The sequence below is a fragment of the Oncorhynchus nerka genome, linkage group LG2 (assembly GCF_034236695.1).
Source record: "Oncorhynchus nerka isolate Pitt River linkage group LG2, Oner_Uvic_2.0, whole genome shotgun sequence".
NCBI lineage: Eukaryota > Metazoa > Chordata > Actinopteri > Salmoniformes > Salmonidae > Oncorhynchus > Oncorhynchus nerka.
In genome coordinates this window covers 23,800,968-23,820,817 of record NC_088397.1, presented here as the reverse complement: position 1 = coordinate 23,820,817, position 19,850 = coordinate 23,800,968, and the positions used below count along the sequence as shown (strand labels likewise).

The window sequence follows — 19,850 nt, the reverse complement described above, 5'->3', positions numbered from 1 at the left end:
ATGGACAATGACCCCAAATGGCTTAAGGACAACAAAGTCAAGGTATTGGAGTGGCCATTACCAAGCCCTGACCTCAATCCTATAGAACATTTGTGGGCAGAACTGAAAAAGCGAGTGCGAGCAAAGAGGCCTACAAACCTGACTCAGATACACCAGCTTTGTCAGGAGGAATGGGCCAAAATTCAACCAACTTATTGTGGGAAGCTTGTGGAAGGCTACCCAAAATGTTTGACCCAAGTTAAACAATTCAAAGGCAATGCTACCAAATACTAATTGAGTGTATGTAAACTTCTGACCCACTGAGAATGTGATGAAATAAATAAAAGCTGAAATAAATAATTCTCTCAACTATTATTCTGACATTTCACGTTCTTAAAATAAAGCACATTATTCCGCTTTGCAAGGGGTGTAGAGCCTAACTGGTATACATAAGCAGCGCGTGAGTTTCAAGTTTGGGGAAGATAATTTTCACCATAAAAATGCACCTTTATAATAAAAGCATTACATCCATAATTGCATTTGCGGTCACTTTTGATAATGGTGTTTTCCGCTTATGGAACATTCAAGCGTATAGCCTACTACCATGTGCGCATTGCTGCGCTGATAATATCAAAAAATAGTCTAATAGTTTATCAACATTTTAAGCTAAACGTTTTGATCCTGTTGCGTAAAAAAAGGTTGGTATTCATCCCACAACTGTCCCAGACTATGTTTGGAATATTTATTTCTCGCACAGAATAGAATAGGTAGACTTTTGTACTGTGGGGGATAATAGATTGACATAGGCTAGTGCTTTTACTGTTTGTTAGGCCTACTCATCTTGTTGGCTGCTGAAAGAATATCTTCAATGTGCATCTCGGAATTGGATAAGGACGCCCACAGTTGTGTCCCTGATGTGTCTGTCTTAACTTGTAGCCTGTGAGACCCGATCACGTGACGGAGAGTTGTGTGATTGAGAAACGCTTTGGATTGCGCAGCACACACAGGGAGAAGGGCACAATGCAGCACTCCGGTCCACAAAAGGCATGGATTTCTTTAGGGTGCATTACGGACACAAAGGGGATGCTGCCATGAAATTTGAGGCATTATCAAATGCTTGTCAAATTGTGAATGAGAGACTATTGGAGTGTGAACAGCCTGCGCAAAAAAAACAAAGCAGAGCTCGTGCCTTTCAAGCTACTTTTTTCAAATCATCATTAGAATCTTATCATTCAGCCTAACAATGTATTAAAAATCTAAACATAACATATAGTCCAACATTTGTAGAACAACTAAAGTTACATTAATAACTCTAAATTAGGCAAATAGGAGTACCTATTTATTCGGTTCTGCTCAACACAGAATAGCCGCATGTGTGCACTTCCTCAAATCGTTTGGAGAAAATATGTATATTTTATTCAGCTTTGTTCAATTGTATTCTTCAAACTATAAAATAATGCCACGGAATTATAAGCTAATCTTATCTGCTGAATGAACTAGTGTAGCCCACAGCCATATGGCATAGCCACATCGGGACCTAACATAAGGACAACTCAGAGTATGCTATTATTTTCTTCTGAAATATACTACATTTTCTTCATATCATGTTTCTTTAGACCTATCTAAAATGAATAATGGATTTATTGTGAAGCTGTAGGCTATATTACATGGATTCATTAGACTTTTTAAAATGGCTTGTAGGCTCTGTGTGGAAGCCAGGAGATGCTAAATGTGTTTATGTTAATTAACGGTCAATTACCGTGAAACCGACAGTTATTTGCTTGACAATCACCGGCTGACAGCATTTTGTGACCACCACAGCCCTACCTAGGTATGTCCACAACATACTCTGTAGTATTTTCCGGTAGAACAAACTGTTATATCCAGTGTCTCAAGTGTGAATCGATGGTAAATCACTGTTCAGAGGGAGCGAGTGAGAAAGAGAGGGAGAGATGGAGGGACGTGCTTCCACTTCAATCAGCCCTGTGTTTTCCACTGCTGTGCACAAACCTATCTCTGCATCTGAGCTTGAAGGACATCAGGACTTATAACGCTGAGCAGAGCTTAAAGAGTGACAAGTGCTCAGATCAACCTTGATTGGAAAATTTCCTTTCGGTAAACATTTACGTCAAGACGTGAGCCTATCAGGGCAGACTGAAGATCATTCCTCCAGGTTACGGGTCGGAAAAGGAATCTCAATACTGCTAGAGATGGAGTTGCGTATGGAAGCTTTTTCTGCTCAATGTATCGAGAGCTTTGTTGAGTAGACAAAGCTCAACAAACATGATTTCACCAGTATTACAAGAATGGTGTTATGGTCTTTGGCATGATGTTGACAAAGGTCGATGGGCCGACATTGTTTTGAGCCGGTAGGTTCACGTTGGCTAGAGTTTGTAGTACAGTACTTACAGTACAGAGCCCATGATTGTCGTCCTTAATTATATCCACTTTGAAAACACTTTGACTTCAGGGTTGCTATCTCTCTATCTTCCCAGATGTATTTCAACCCTACAACTTTGAGGACATTAATCTCATGGAACCGCTTAGAGAACGTTTCAGCACCTACACTTCCATGACGCTCACACAGTTGTTTAATATCATCAATCTTTCGGGCACTTCCCCGTCGCTAACGACATCTGACAGGTCCCCCTTAAGAAACGTTTTTCTGAAGGTTAATCATCCCGTTTCCCGCCTGTGGTCCTCTTTGGATCAGACGCTCGCTATCCGTTTCCAAGCAGCCGAGCCGCTGACACTTTGAATTCAGAACGCGCCCTTCAGCCGCACACTTCTCCACGGTAATTAGGATCGGAGACAGCAGGAGTGTCAATGTAAGAGTTTAAAGGGAAGACGGTGGGTTTGACTGATGCTTCTAATGGCCTTCGGTCGCCACGGCCGTGTTCTTACAATGGCGTTCGAGGGGGGAATGATGGGGGGGGGGGGTTGAAGGGGAGGATGGAGGGGAGTATCATTAATCTACAGGTGACGCCACACAATCTGAAACAACGTCGTTCTTTTTCCATCAACAGGAAGTCATAACTCATCTATACCAGAGCCGTCCATGACTTTTGGTGGTTCATTTTTGACGGACAAGGATATTTAAAGTCGTTAATCACTGGCATTATTATTTTGCTGTTACCATAGTCATTAAGATGGATAGACATGATTGGCAGTACTTGATTTGATATGGTTCATAATAATAAAGTAAAATGGATGTGTGGATTGAACCTAATGTTTTGTTCACATAATAGGCTACGACACTATTTTATTAAGTGAGGAAGCGGAAGCATATTTCAGCTAATTAACACCGGAATGGCTAATTGATCCATGATCTACCCTGTATGCTCTCAGGTCTTACATAGATAATCAGGTATTGTGCTTATATATTTTACAGTGATTTTACATTGTCAAAATCAGAATGTTCTCTGGTAGCTAAGATGTTGTTACAGAGGTGGAACCGCAGGTCCCAGAGTGGTTGTATCGATTCCCGTTCTCTGATGGGGAATATGAAGGATCGGACCAAAATGCAGCGTGGTACGTGTCCATGTTAACTTTATTAATCTGAACACAAAATAACAAAGGTGAAACAACGAAAAAACGAAACAGTTCTATCAGGTGACAAAACACAAAACAGGAAACAACTACCCACATACACAGGTGGGAACAGGCTACCTAAGTATGGTTCTCAATCAAAGACAACTATAGACAGCTGCCTCTGATTGGGAACCATACCAGGCCAAACACAGAAATACAAAACATAGAACAAAAACATAGATTGCCCACCCTAACTCACGCCCTGACCAAACCAAAAAAAAAAATCAGACTCATAGCATATGAGTGATTAAATCAGTTGTGACAATGGTGTATAATAGGACAAAAAAAACGTATCAGGTCACATGGTTTTAAAAAAGAATCCTGGAAAAACTGGTGCTGGGGAGGATTATAATCTTGTCAAACTTCAGCAACCTTGTACTTGTTCATATGAATTATATTTTAAAACTAGACTAACAGGGTTTCTTCTACAAACACGGAGACAACTGTGATTGGACAATAGAACATGCTTTATGCATGTTTGCATCGTGTAGACCTATGCAACTACGCAGGGCTCCTGAGTGGCGCAGCGGTCTAAGGCACTGCATCTCAGTGCAAGAGGCATCACTACAGTCCCTGTTTTGATTCCAGGTTGTATAACATCAGGCCGTGATTGGGAGTCCCATAGGGCGGCGCACAATTGGCCCAGCGTCGTCCAGTTTTGGCCGGGGTAGGCCGTCATTGTAAATAAGAATTTGTTCTTAACTGACTTGCCTACTTAAATAAAGTTTAAATTTAAACAATAAAAACTGTATGTCTAATAAAAATTATTACTGATAGTCTACAGAATGTCATCACTTTTTTATGTTGATTCATTAATTCCAGTTAAACATTTTGGATAGAAAAGGAATAGGCAGCCCATGTTTTAATATAAACCAAGTTGATCACATACACATTTTCTCCTAACACAAATAAATGGATTATATATACTTAACATTACCACTTTATTTACCCTGGCCAGATGGACAGGGCGCATAGGCTGTATGAAACTGCTGTTGTTAGTAGCCTAGTGTTACACGGAGTGGAACAGGGGATCCCTAGAGCAGACTCAGATGAGGAGACTGGGATGAAGTAACCAAGGTATTTATTGAAACACAGGGGGAAGTTGGAGTGCAGGCCAGGGGAAGCTCGGGTGGGTTGGAGGAAACCAGGTGTGGAGGCTGAGGCTGGAGTGAGAGGAGTTGGGACAGGGTAAGCAGGTCCGGAGGGGAATCCAAGGGAGTAGGAGAGTGGGGAATCCAGGACAGAGTAGCAGGATGACGAGACGTGGAACTGGAGACAGGGACCAGAGTCAGAGTGGGCAAACTGCAGCGGAGAGGAAAACAGCATCAGGCAAGAAAAACAGGCACAACAGGATTTAATAGTAACAACAGCTAGACTCGTAGACTGACTGAGCAGAGATTACGATCTGGCAGCTTGGAAGTGGCAGGGCTGAGTATTTGTCGAGGTCTTGATTATGGAATAGGTTGCAGCTGGTAGGGATCTGTTCTGACTCCAGCACCCCTGCCTCCACCCACACAGTCACACACACACACACACACACAGAGAGAGGGGGAGAGAGTACTGGGGGAGTGGCAGCAGGTCAAGGAGACACAGGATGAGCTGTAGAGGGCCTTGCAGGAGCAGATGTGACACCTAGTCCTGCAACATTAATTGAGAGAGTTTTTGCATGTGTCTGTCAGGGTGATGTGTTATCACGTTTGCTAAATAAATACTGGAGGAAACTGGAAAGCGCACTTGAGTGTGCGTTGTGCACAGCACACACAGCCCATGATTTCCGTGAATCTGATTGGTCAAGCACTCATCAAGCCTGCAGTACTCTGATGTGAAGGACAGATAAATTGCGAGTTGACAAATCATGCGGCAAATCAGTCTAAAAAACAGTACTTTGCATCAATATTTTGTACTAAACTAAATAAGAAATGGTGCTCCACCTGATTGAAAAGGGAAAATGTCTGCTTGCCACACGTTTTTCGACGGCCCTGTGTTGTTCGTAGCAGTTTAGAGGATTATTAAAGCTTAGTGTGCCTTTAATGTAATGTCAACGCTCAACATTTTGCCACACGATAACAAACTTACCAGTCAAAAGAGTCTGGCATCACAATTTATTTTACAACTGATCACAAATAAGGGTTATACTGTTAGTGCTGTCTTATTTCCCTAAAGGAGAGATCCAGTAAGGGTTATACTGTTAGTGCTGTCTTATTTTCCTGAAGGAGAGATCCAGTAAGGGTTATACTGTTAGTGCTGTCTTATTGTCCTGAAGGAGAGAGGTACAGTACTGTAAGGTTTATAATGTTAGTGCTGTCTTATTTACCTGAAGGAGAGCTCCAGTAAGGGTTATACTGTTAGTGCTGTCTTATTTTCCTGAAGGAGAGATCCAGTAAGGGTTATACTGTTAGTGCTGTCTTATTTTCCTGAAGGAGAGATCCAGTAAGGGTTATACTGTTAGTGCTGTCTTATTTTCCTGAAGGAGAGATCCAGTAAGGGTCATACTGCTGTCTTATTTTCCTGAAGGAGAGATCCAGTAAGGGTCATACTGTTAGTGCTGTCTTATTTTCCTGAAGGAGAGATCCAGTAAGGGTTATACTGTTAGTGCTGTCTTATTTTCCTGAAGGAGAGATCCAGTAAGGGTCATACTGTTAGTGCTGTCTTATTTTCCTGAAGGAGAGATCCAGTAAGGGTTATACTGTTAGTGCTGTCTTATTTTCCTGAAGGAGAGATCCAGTAAGGGTCATACTGTTAGTGCTGTCTTATTTTCCTGAAGGAGAGATCCAGTAAGGGTTATACTGTTAGTGCTGTCTTATTTTCCTGAAGGAGAGATCCAGTAAGGGTTATACTGTTAGTGCTGTCTTATTTTCCTGAAGGAGAGATCCAGTAAGGGTTATACTGTTAGTGCTGTCTTATTTTCCTGAAGGAGAGATCCAGTAAGGGTTATACTGTTAGTGCTGTCTTATTTTCCTGAAGGAGAGATCCAGTAAGGGTTATACTGTTAGTGCTGTCTTATTTTCCTGAAGGAGAGATCCAGTAAGGGTCATACTGTTAGTGCTGTCTTATTTTCCTGAAGGAGAGATCCAGTAAGGGTTATACTGTTAGTGCTGTCTTATTTTCCTGAAGGAGAGATCCAGTAAGGGTTATACTGTTAGTGCTGTCTTATTTTCCTGAAGGAGAGATCCAGTAAGGGTTATACTGTTAGTGCTGTCCAGTAAGGGTCATACTGTTAGTGCTGTCTTATTTTCCTGAAGGAGAGATCCAGTAAGGGTTATACTGTTAGTGCTGTCTTATTTTCCTGAAGGAGAGATCCAGTAAGGGTTATACTGTTAGTGCTGTCTTATTTTCCTGAAGGAGAGATCCAGTAAGGGTTATACTGTTAGTGCTGTCTTATTTTCCTGAAGGAGAGATCCAGTAAGGGTTATACTGTTAGTGCTGTCTTATTTTCCTGAAGGAGAGATCCAGTAAGGGTTATACTGTTAGTGCTGTCTTATTTTCCTGAAGGAGAGATCCAGTAAGGGTTATACTGTTAGTGCTGTCTTATTTTCCTGAAGGAGAGATCCAGTAAGGGTTATACTGTTAGTGCTGTCTTATTTTCCTGAAGGAGAGATCCAGTAAGGGTTATACTGTTAGTGCTGTCTTATTTTCCTGAAGGAGAGATCCAGTAAGGGTTATACTGTTAGTGCTGTCTTATTTTCCTGAAGGAGAGATCCAGTAAGGGTTATACTGTTAGTGCTGTCTTATTTTCCTGAAGGAGAGATCCAGTAAGGGTTATACTGTTAGTGCTGTCTTATTTTCCTGAAGGAGAGATCCAGTAAGGGTTATACTGTTAGTGCTGTCTTATTTTCCTGAAGGAGAGATCCAGAAGGTTATACTGTTAGTGCTGTCTTATTTTCCTGAAGGAGAGTAAGGGTTATACTGTTAGTGCTGTCTTATTTTCCTGAAGGAGAGATCCAGTAAGGGTTATACTGTTAGTGCTGTCTTATTTTCCTGAAGGAGAGATCCAGTAAGGGTTATACTGTTAGTGCTGTCTTATTTTCCTGAAGGAGAGATCCAGTAAGGGTTATACTGTTAGTGCTGTCTTATTTTCCTGAAGGAGAGATCCAGTAAGGGTTATACTGTTAGTGCTGTCTTATTTTCCTGAAGGAGAGATCCAGTAAGGGTTATACTGTTAGTGCTGTCTTATTTTCCTGAAGGAGAGATCCAGTAAGGGTTATACTGTTAGTGCTGTCTTATTTTCCTGAAGGAGAGATCCAGTAAGGGTTATACTGTTAGTGCTGTCTTATTTTCCTGAAGGAGAGATCCAGTAAGGGTTATACTGTTAGTGCTGTCTTATTTTCCTGAAGGAGAGATCCAGTAAGGGTTATACTGTTAGTGCTGTCTTATTTTCCTGAAGGAGAGATCCAGTAAGGGTTATACTGTTAGTGCTGTCTTATTTTCCTGAAGGAGAGATCCAGTAAGGGTTATACTGTTAGTGCTGTCTTATTTTCCTGAAGGAGAGATCCAGTAAGGGTTATACTGTTAGTGCTGTCTTATTTTCCTGAAGGAGAGATCCAGTAAGTGGTTATACTGTTAGTGCTGTCTTATTTTCCTGAAGGAGAGATCCAGTAAGGGTTATACTGTTAGTGCTGTCTTATTTTCCTGAAGGAGAGATCCAGTAAGGGTTATACTGTTAGTGCTGTCTTATTTTCCTGAAGGAGAGATCCAGTAAGGGTTATACTGTTAGTGCTGTCTTATTTTCCTGAAGGAGAGATCCAGTAAGGGTTATACTGTTAGTGCTGTCTTATTTTCCTGAAGGAGAGATCCAGTAAGGGTTATACTGTTAGTGCTGTCTTATTTTCCTGAAGGAGAGATCCAGTAAGGGTTATACTGTTAGTGCTGTCTTATTTTCCTGAAGGAGAGATCCAGTAAGGGTTATACTGTTAGTGCTGTCTTATTTTCCTGAAGGAGAGATCCAGTAAGGGTTATACTGTTAGTGCTGTCTTATTTTCCTGAAGGAGAGATCCAGTAAGGGTTATACTGTTAGTGCTGTCTTATTTTCCTGAAGGAGAGATTAAGGGTTATACTGTTAGTGCTGTCTTATTTTCCTGAAGGAGAGATCCAGTAAGGGTTATACTGTTAGTGCTGTCTTATTTTCCTGAAGGAGAGATCCAGTAAGGGTTATACTGTTAGTGCTGTCTTATTTTCCTGAAGGAGAGATCCAGTAAGGGTTATACTGTTAGTGCTGTCTTATTTTCCTGAAGGAGAGATCCAGTAAGGGTTATACTGTTAGTGCTGTCTTATTTTCCTGAAGGAGAGATCCAGTAAGGGTTATACTGTTAGTGCTGTCTTATTTTCCTGAAGGAGAGATCCAGTAAGGGTTATACTGTTAGTGCTGTCTTATTTTCCTGAAGGAGAGATCCAGTAAGGGTTATACTGTTAGTGCTGTCTTATTTTCCTGAAGGAGAGATCCAGTAAGGGTTATACTGTTAGTGCTGTCTTATTTTCCTGAAGGAGAGATCCAGTAAGGGTTATACTGTTAGTGCTGTCTTATTTTCCTGAAGGAGAGATCCAGTAAGGGTTATACTGTTAGTGCTGTCTTATTTTCCTGAAGGAGAGATCCAGTAAGGGTTATACTGTTAGTGCTGTCTTATTTTCCTGAAGGAGAGATCCAGTAAGGGTTATACTGTTAGTGCTGTCTTATTTTCCTGAAGGAGAGATCCAGTAAGGGTTATACTGTTAGTGCTGTCTTATTTTCCTGAAGGAGAGATCCAGTAAGGGTTATACTGTTAGTGCTGTCTTATTTTCCTGAAGGTTATACTGTTAGTGATTATTTTCCTGAAGGAGATCCAGTAAGGGTTATACTGTTAGTGCTGTCTTATTTTCCTGAAGGAGAGATCCAGTAAGGGTTATACTGTTAGTGCTGTCTTATTTTCCTGAAGGAGAGATCCAGTAAGGGTTATACTGTTAGTGCTGTCTTATTTTCCTGAAGGAGAGATCCAGTAAGGGTTATACTGTTAGTGCTGTCTTATTTTCCTGAAGGAGAGATCCAGTAAGGGTTATACTGTTAGTGCTGTCTTATTTTCCTGAAGGAGAGATCCAGTAAGGGTTATACTGTTAGTGCTGTCTTATTTTCCTGAAGGAGAGATCCAGTAAGGGTTATACTGTTAGTGCTGTCTTATTTTCCTGAAGGAGAGATCCAGTAAGGGTTATACTGTTAGTGCTGTCTTATTTTCCTGAAGGAGAGATCCAGTAAGGGTTATACTGTTAGTGCTGTCTTATTTTCCTGAAGGAGAGATCCAGTAAGGGTTATACTGTTAGTGCTGTCTTATTTTCCTGAAGGAGAGATCCAGTAAGGGTTATACTGTTAGTGCTGTCTTATTTTCCTGAAGGAGAGATCCAGTAAGGGTTATACTGTTAGTGCTGTCTTATTTTCCTGAAGGAGAGATCCAGTAAGGGTTATACTGTTAGTGCTGTCTTATTTTCCTGAAGGAGAGATCCAGGGTTATACTGTTAGTGCTGTCTTATTTTCCTGAAGGAGAGATCCAGTAAGGGTTATACTGTTAGTGCTGTCTTATTTTCCTGAAGGAGAGATCCAGTAAGGGTTATACTGTTAGTGCTGTCTTATTTTCCTGAAGGAGAGATCCAGTAAGGGTTATACTGTTAGTGCTGTCTTATTTTCCTGAAGGAGAGATCCAGTAAGGGTTATACTGTTAGTGCTGTCTTATTTTCCTGAAGGAGAGATCCAGTAAGGGTTATACTGTTAGTGCTGTCTTATTTTCCTGAAGGAGAGATCCAGTAAGGGTTATACTGTTAGTGCTGTCTTATTTTCCTGAAGGAGAGATCCAGTAAGGGTTATACTGTTAGTGCTGTCTTATTTTCCTGAAGGAAGAGATCCAGTAAGGGTTATACTGTTAGTGCTGTCTTATTTTCCTGAAGGAGAGATCCAGTGCTGTCTTATTTTCCTGAAGGAGAGATCCAGTAAGGGTTATACTGTTAGTGCTGTCTTATTTTCCTGAAGGAGAGATCCAGTAAGGGTTATACTGTTAGTGCTGTCTTATTTTCCTGAAGGAGAGATCCAGTAAGGGTTATACTGTTAGTGCTGTCTTATTTTCCTGAAGGAGAGATCCAGTAAGGGTTATACTGTTAGTGCTGTCTTATTTTCCTGAAGGAGAGATCCAGTAAGGGTTATACTGTTAGTGCTGTCTTATTTTCCTGAAGGAGAGATCCAGTAAGGGTTATACTGTTAGTGCTGTCTTATTTTCCTGAAGGAGAGATCCAGTAAGGGTTATACTGTTAGTGCTGTCTTATTTTCCTGAAGGAGAGATCCAGTAAGGGTTATACTGTTAGTGCTGTCTTATATTTTCCTGAAGGAGAGATCCAGTAAGGGTTATACTGTTAGTGCTGTCTTATTTTCCTGAAGGAGAGATCCAGTAAGGGTTATACTGTTAGTGCTGTGCTGTCTTATTTTCCTGAAGGAGAGATCCAGTAAGGGTTATACTGTTAGTGCTGTCTTATTTTCCTGAAGGAGAGATCCAGTAAGGGTTATACTGTTAGTGCTGTCTTATTTTCCTGAAGGAGAGATCCAGTAAGGGTTATACTGTTAGTGCTGTCTTATTTTCCTGAAGGAGAGAAATCTAGTAAGCGACTAATCTTTTTTGTCATTTAAAGTAAAAGCTCCATAATTTACCTTCATTCTTTTATTGGTGAATAATTAAGTGATACTGTGTTTCTGCTTTGCCCTCCGTAATGATGGCAATAATTCATGTTATGCTGATGAGCCCACAGAAAGAGTTTCATAATGCATTTCAAATGGCTAAATGATTACAGCTTCAGATGAATGGAGTGAACTGTGAACAACGGCATGTTTTCTAACTGCGATAAATGCATTAGTGTAAATGTGAGAAAGACCCCACCGAATGCGGAATCATTCACAGAATCCCAACCAAATTGCCTGGTGGATGGGATGTGAAATAGATTTAAAACGGTTTAATTTATCACTGTTATAAAGGGTTTTTCATAAAGTGATGAGAGATCATCGGCAGGCCACTTGTTTAAGGAGTTCCTGTTTGTGTGCATGTGTGTGTGCGCTTACATGCATCGTTGTGCATGCTGGTGTCCCTCTTACAGTGAGTCAGCCCTGTGGATTTCTGTCTTGTGTGTACTCTGACTGCTATGGCCCCTGGGTGACAGGCATGGGTGTATAAGACATTATTTGCTGTGATTCTAAGGGGTCAGAGACTGAGGTGACAGTGCACATGCTGGGGTTGAGACAGACAGACAAACTCCCTCCTGCCACTTAGAGTCCATTATGAAGAGAGGGGTTTCTCTATATTACCCAGAATGCATTGTTGTCTGCCAGTTGTCAGTCAGGGTTGGTGACAGGGCTGCAGTAAGGTGGGGCAACAGTCTTTCTCTCCCTGTCTTTATCTCTCTTACTCTCCCTCTCCCTCTCTCTTTCAATCTCTCTCCCCTCTCTCACTCTCTCCCTTTCTATTTTCTATTGGCTCTACTCTTTACTTACCTAGTCAGTATGGTTCTTCTGATTGACAGAGGCTGATAGGTAGGTGGCAGGTTCTTGGCTTGCACTAGAAATGGCTTCGGCTAGGAAGTGGTTCAGAATGGTTTACAAGGCATGTTGTGGAAAAACAACATTTATTTTTTATGTTTCCAGAACACCTAAGTGCACTTTGTATTCTAAAATTACTGTACTCTCAATTACTTTCCCATTTAGAAACACTACACAGGGTTTTAACCTTTTTGAGCAAAATAGAGTCTAGCAGTAATTGCAGTAACTTTTCTCTGCTTTTATATATAGTTTGATCTGAAAACCTTTATCAAACTATTGTTGACACATACAGATGCTGTCATACAGGCAAGTGTTTGATTCCATTTTCTCACTGTTTTTTTTCCTAATTTAAAAAAAAGTAATCTGATGCATTATGCTAATCAAATAATTTGACTATTTTATAGTTATTTAAATAGATACATTTTCCTTCAATTGAATATAATTCACAACAGAAATGGGAACCTGATAGTAATATATGTCTTTTAGTCCTTCATTTTGCATCAGCACTGTCAGCTATAGCAACACATTCATCAACAGAGAAAGGGGAAACTCAATTTGATACGGGAGAATTTCATGTGACCTTTTATGCAGTAAGTGGGTCTGAATAAGAACTGCACATACATCAATAGATTCTCAACCTTCCAGAAGTGTTGATGGTTAATACAGCAACATTTCTGCAGAATACTGATCAGATGTTGGCTCTCCGCTTCTACCATATCAACATAAATTTGGCTTGAATTGTATGCAGTGTGGATGAATGAGGCCACATCTGTTCTTTCTTTGGCCACCTTGTTCATTGTTATGACTGCACAGTGGAGGTAGAAAGGCTGTTCACAATATCAGGTTTTACTTGTAACAACAACAAAAAAGCTTTTTAATTTACTTTTGTTGTCCTCCGGGAGTTGCTGAATCGCCTCTCTACTTCAGTTTGGTCCACAATTCATACACCTTGGTTCGGAGAGCGAGGTAGCGGCTGTGATCCCTTTCCTTTGCACAATATCACTTGAGTCATAAAATAGAAATAGTATTGTTATAATATATAACATGCAACTTCTAAGTGCATTTATTCTGCAGTATACAAATGTCTCGTGTCTTCCCTGTGTTCTTTTCACTCTCTGTCCGTTTGTAAGATGGCGCTGGAGCAGAAGGCAGACGTTTTACGTGCCCCCAACCGATTGTGTTTTTTGTTCGTTTATCTTTTTTTTACTCTTTTTGTACATAATGTTGCTGCTACCGTCTCTTATGACCGAAAATAACTTCTAGACATCAGGACTGCGATTACTCACCACGGACTAGCAGAATACGTTTTCTTCTTTCACTACTCTGACGAGCCTGAGGCGGAGAATATACGGCTCCCTCGGGAACAGGCACCGACCCCAGTGATCTGCGTGAAGAGGAGGCGGAGAAAGAGAGGCTGGAGAGGGGGCTGCCTTCTTAGAAGTTGGAGACGATCGAATAGACCTACACTTCCCGCAATTCTGCTAGAAAAAAACGGCAATCTTTCGAAAAATAAAATGGACGAGTTACTGGGAAGATTAAACTACCAACGGGACATTAAAAACTGTAACATCTTATGCTTCACGGGGTCGTGGCTGAAGGACGACAATATCAACATACAGCTGGCTGGTTATACGATGTACCGGCAGGATAGAACAGCAGCGTCTGGTAAGACAAGGAGCGGCGGTCTACGTATTTTTGTAAACAACAGCTGGTGCACGACATCTAAGGAAGTCTCGAGCTATTGCTCACCTGAGGTAGAGTTTATCATGATAAGCTGTAGACCACACTGGCAGCATCCGCACTGAGCTAAAGGCTAGAGCTGCCACTTTCAAGGAGCGGGACTCTAACCTGGAAGCTTATAAGACATCCTGCTATGCCCTCCAACGAACCATCAAACAGGCAAAGCTTCAATACAGGACTAAGATCGAGTCGTACTACACCAGCTCTGACGCTCGTCAGATGTGGCAGGGCCTGCAAACTATTACAGACTACAAAGGGAAGCACAGCCAAGAGCTGCCCAGTGACATGAGCCTACCGGATGAGCTAAACTACTTCTATGCTCGCTTCGAGGCAAATAACACCGAAACATGCATGAGAACACCAGCTGTACCAGAAGACTGTATGATCACACTCTCCGCAGCCGATGTAAGACCTTTAGACAGGTCAACATTCACAAGGCCGCAGGGCCAGACGGATTACCAGGACGTGCGCTGACCAACTAGCAAGTGTCTTCACTGACATTTTCAACTTCTCCCTGTCCGAGTCTGTAATACCAACATGTTTTAAGCAGACCACCATAGTGCCTGTTCCCAAGAACACTAAGGTAACCTGCCTAAATGACTACCGACCTGTAGCACTCACGTCTGTAGCCATTAAGTGCTTGGGAAGGCTGGTTATGGCTCACATCAACACTATCATCCCAGAAACCCTAGACCCACTCCAATTTGCATACAGCCCCAACAGATCCACAGATGATGCTGTCTCTATTGCACGCCACACTGCCCTTTCCCACCTGGACAAAAGGAACACCTATGTGAGAATGCTATTCATTGACTACAGCTCAGCGTTCAACACCATAGTGCCCTCAAAGCTCATCAATAAGCTAAGGACCCTAGCACTAAACACCTCCCTCTGCAACTGGATCCTGAACTTCCTGACGGGCCGCCCCCAGGTGGTAAGGGTAGGTAACATCACATCCGCCACGCTGATCCTCAACACAGGTGCCCCTCAGGGGTGCGTGCTCAGCCCCCTCTTGTACTCCCTGTTCACTCATGACTGCACAGCCAGGCACGACTCCAACACCATCATTAAATTTGCAGATGACACAACAGCGGTAGGCCTGATCACCGACAACAAAGAGACAGCCTATAGGGAGGAGGTCAGGGATCTGGCCGTGTGGTGCCAGGACAACAACCTCTCCCTCAATGTGATCAAGACAAAGGAGATGATTGTGGACTACAGGAAAAGAGGGGACCGGGCACGCCCCCATTCTCATCGACAGGGCTGCAGTGGAACAGGTTGAGAGCTTCAAGTTCCTTGGTGTCCAGATCACCAATAAACTAACATGGTCCAAGCACACCATGACAGTCGTGAAGCGGGCACGACAAAACCTATTCCCCCTCAGGAGACTGAAAAGATTTGGCATTGGTCCTCAGATCCTCATTGGTCCTCAGGTTCTACAGCTCCACCATCGAGAGCATGACTGGTTGCATCACTCCCTGGTATGGCAACTGCTCGGCCTTCGACCGCAAGGCACTACAGAGGGTAGTGCGAACCCTCAAGCTTCCTGCCATCCAGGACCTCTATACCAGGCGGTGTCAGAGGAAGGCCCTAAACATTGTAAAAGACTCCAGGCACCCTAGTCATAGACTGTTCTCTCTGCTACCACACGGAAAGCGCCAAGTCTAGGTCCAAGAGGCTTCTAAACAGCTTCTTCCCCCAAGCCATAAGACTCCTGAACATCTAGTCAAATGGCTACCCAGACTATTTGCATTGCCACCACACCCCTCCCCTCTCCACACCACTACCACTCTCAGTTGTCATCTATGCATAGTCACTTTAATTAACTCTACCTACATGTACATACTACCTCAACTAACCGTTGCCCCCACACATTGACTCTGTACCGGCACCCCCCTGTATATACAGTATTGTTATTTTTTACTGGTGCTCTTTAATTACTTGTTACTTTTATCTCTTATTCTTATCCGTATTTTTTGAAACTGCGCTGTTGGTTAGGGGCTCGTAAGTAAGCATTTCACTGTAAGGTGTTGTATTCGGTGCATAATAAGATTTGATTTGATGATATACTCTCTCTCTCATGATTCACCTCTCTTGTCTTTCTCATCACCACTCACCTTGCTGTCTTGTCTTCTGTTTGCAGAGATGGAGTGAAGAGGAAAGAGCCTATCGTTAAGGGCAGGAGCCAGCTGTGTGAGGTAAGTAATGACTCAGTGTTTTCTATTATCAAACCCTTTCTGCTGGTTTGGCCCATCTGTCTCTCTGTCTAATCACATCATTCATAACTGATATAAAGAACCAACATTGTATTTGACTCACTATGTTGTCCGTACTGTACTAAAACATCCCAGTATTTGGCAGCATACAGTATAATATTGCAACAGAAGCCCCCAGAATATATATGAAAACACACAGTACAGCACTGTTGTCAATTTACCTGTAATAACCTTGCTGGCTAACACCTTGACTGTTACAATGTTTCAAAGCTGCTTTTTGACCTACCTTTAGCAGCCTAGCTACTGTAGCTAACACCTTGTCAATCTAACTGTAGGATCCTAGCTAGCTAACACCTTGTCAATCTACCTGTAGTAGCCTAGCTAGCTACCACCTAGTCAATCTAACTGTAGCAGCCTAGCCAGCTAACACCATGTCAATCTACCTGTAGCAGCCTAGCTAGCTAACACCTTGTCGATCTACCTGTAGTAGCCTAGCTAGCTAACACATTGACCTATAGTGTTACAGTATGGCTGCTATGTAATGTGATTGGGAGGAAAAACTACATACAATCCTATGCTAAGCTACGAGGGGTTCTTAGCCTTGTGCTGACCTTCAGCTTTTCTTTTAGTGAATCAGTGTTTGCATCCCAAATGGCACCCTATTCCCTATATAGTGCACTACTTTTGACAAGGCCCCATAGGGCTATGGTCAAAAGTAGTGCACTATATAGGATAATAGGCTGCTATTTTGAATACAGACAGTGTGTTGCAGGTAGAAAGGTCATCCATGTTCCATGCTGCAGAGTAAAGCTGAGAGGTATGTTGTGTCCTCCATCATTAGTGCTGGCTAACAACACGGCAAGAGGCGCCTGCCTACCTACCTACTGCTCCAGCCCACTCACATAATTACAGCTGAACACCTTGGCGAGACAAGAAGTGAATCATTCTGTCAATCTGCCTACAATTGACATTTATACCTCTCAGTAGGCTATTGTATGTCAATGAGGTCAGGGATAATTCCACCACCTCCACTGCTACCACTGCTACGTGCAACTGCTGTACAACTAACTGCTATACTACTTCAGTACTAATACGACTAACACTACTTATTATGATACTAATATGGGTAGAACTGATCAAAATTGGTGGTCATCATTCTACTTACACTGAACTATAGTGTTTTATTGAAGGCACCGAGTAAATCGGAAATGTACACAGCTTCAGCTACCTTTACTAGAGATCCATTTCTAATAGAGGAAGATGTATAAAGGCCTACGTCTTTTTGTGAGACTGTGTTCAACTCGTCGCTTCATCCTGTGTTCTGTGAAAAGTGGGAGGCTGGGCTAGTCAAACCCATCTCTGCTTTCGTAGACGCCCATGTTGTCTTGACACAGTCTAATTACCAAAGGCAAACAGCACAGAGAACTTTCAAGAGCTGCCTGCCACGTTACGTGAATGCAGATATGATCTGGGAAGCAACAGCAGAAGAGTTCCTAGATACAGTGTGGTGAAGGCCGGTCATGAGTGAAAGCCAGGAGGGCAGTGAACCCCGAATGGGAAATAAAAAAGGTCTGAAATTCAGTCAGTGATGCATAGCCTACGTCTGGGAGTGAGAAACCACCACCGCCCACTTTTGAACCTGCCCGAACAGATCCACGGCTAGTCCTAGCGGTATTCATATCGAGTTCAACATGAAGATGTCAGACATTTAAAATAAATCCATTTGACTCAATTTATCCAAGGCTTTCATTTATGGTGTTGCTCAGTTCAAGACCCTTGCATCCAAAATATTCCCACCCCTGCGCTAGGCTAATTGTCTGAAAAGCCTGTGCGGGTTTATCCGCGAGGAAGGGAAACTGTACAAAGACAGTGTTAGGCTACCCATGAATAATGCACACATCATTAGAGCAGGTTTTAGTAAAGTACCTGGTCTGACACAGATTCTAACACAGTCTATATTGTGAATAATGGGTGTGTGCGAGCTAAGAAAATGTGCCAGATAAACCCAATCTGTTATGATTAGTTTGTGCCGTATAAATTAGATTCTCATTGGGTAGAACTATAATGCAAAAGCAAGCATTTCACTAATCTAGCTAAGTCAGTGCCTTGAAGTTGCAGATTTTTCGTTGACTTGCAACCTGACAAGAGTCTGATGATAATATCACAGAACAGTGTGCTTCTGGAGTGTGTAGCAATGCACTTAGCATAATTTAATCAATCATAAACTAATATTGGTTGTAAGCATCCTCTGAAATATTCAAATAGGATATTTCCTTGTCATTTCCCATGCAAATCATCCCAAATATGTTCATTTTACACTACAGTATATATGTCAATTCAACTGAAGCAGTAAAGCACCGTATAGTGCCCTGCTAATTGAAGGGTCTTCGGTGGGGATCTGACTCAATTTCTATAGACTCCATAATAATTTATCAATGACACCTCAGCAGGTGCTTCATCATGTCTCCAGACCAATTTTTCCATCGTCCTCCCCTATGAATACATGATGCTTCCAGCCCATACATCTTCCTGGCCCGTCCTTGTGCGTGAACTGAGTAGAGTAGAGTATTACTTTACTAATCCCAGCTTGGGAAATTGTTTTATCACAGCATTCATCATCCATAACGTATAAGGACTTGACACAATGACAGACACACAACCAAACAGAAAACATATCAAGACTCATGAAGGCACCTTCTCCTTAGCATCCGCAGAAGAGCAGTCGGATTCAAGTGCTGTTTTCCATCCCACTCTGGAGGAAAAAACAGCAAGAATACTGTTCACAATAGGAAGACATCATAAAACAGTTCATCAATTATACTCGTTAAAAAGCCTCATGTCTTTGGGTAAAAATGTCTAAACCTCTCTGTGGAACTTCTGGGCAGGGTGGACCTGCTACTGAAGCTGCTCCTGTGTTGCTTTAGAGTGCTGTGGAGTGGGTGTGTGTCATTGTCCATGATCATGTGTGTTTTTGCTTGCAGCTTTTTTATGAACATGTCCTGCATTGATTACAGGCTGCAGCCGATTGTAGCGCTGGCTTCCCTGATGATTTTGTCAAGCTTGTTTATATCCTCCTTGGCTAAATTATCTTTCCAGCACACAGTGGCATAGCTTACTATACTCACCACAACACTGCTGTAGAACATGGAACATGCAAAGCATTTTGTCACAGACATTAAAAGATCTAAGCTTCCTTAAAAAGTACAGTTTGGATCGGGCTTTATTTTATAGATGCTGTGGGAGTTCTCCTTCCAGTTCAGTTTGTTTCCACTATTACACCCAAGTACTTGTAAGCGTCAACAGTACCAATTTCTTCACCATAAATAAAAATAGGATTAAAAACATGTTTATTTTTCCTCAAATCTAATACTACCTCCTTCGCCTTCAGCACATTCATTGGCCTCACACCCTTTCACAAAGGACATAGTTGTATCCATGTGATTAGCATCGGGGTACGTCCAAAATGGCACACTTTTCCCTATATAGCGCACTAATTTGGACCTGGTCAAAGGCAGTGCACTATACAGGGAATAAGATGCCATTTCACATGCACCCAATGCCACTCCACAAGGTGCATTATATCTGAAATTGATATGCAATCTGTGTTTTTGGCAATCAGTGTTTCCGATTGTATTTTTTTTTGTATTATTCGTTTTATTTCAGCAGGGAGTCACCATTGAGGCCAGGGTCTCTTTCACAAAGGAACCCTGCATGTGCACTATATATACAAATGTATGTGGACACCACATCAAGTTAGTGGATTTGGCTATTTTAGCCACACCCGTTGC

At 42.1% G+C, this 19,850-nt stretch overlaps 1 protein-coding gene across 5 annotated transcripts in view; it reads left to right on the top strand.

Moving 5' to 3' along the window:
• The window catches only part of LOC115132854 (beta-1,3-galactosyltransferase 1-like), a 120,916-nt gene that overhangs the window by 52,513 nt on the left and 48,553 nt on the right, over window positions 1-19,850 (top strand). For all 5 annotated transcript variants that reach the window (XR_010465179.1, XR_010465181.1, XR_010465180.1 and 2 more), the window contains one exon: window positions 15,990-16,044. The gene's annotated coding sequence lies outside the window, so the exon portion shown is untranslated. The remainder of the gene's footprint in view (window positions 1-15,989; window positions 16,045-19,850) is intronic.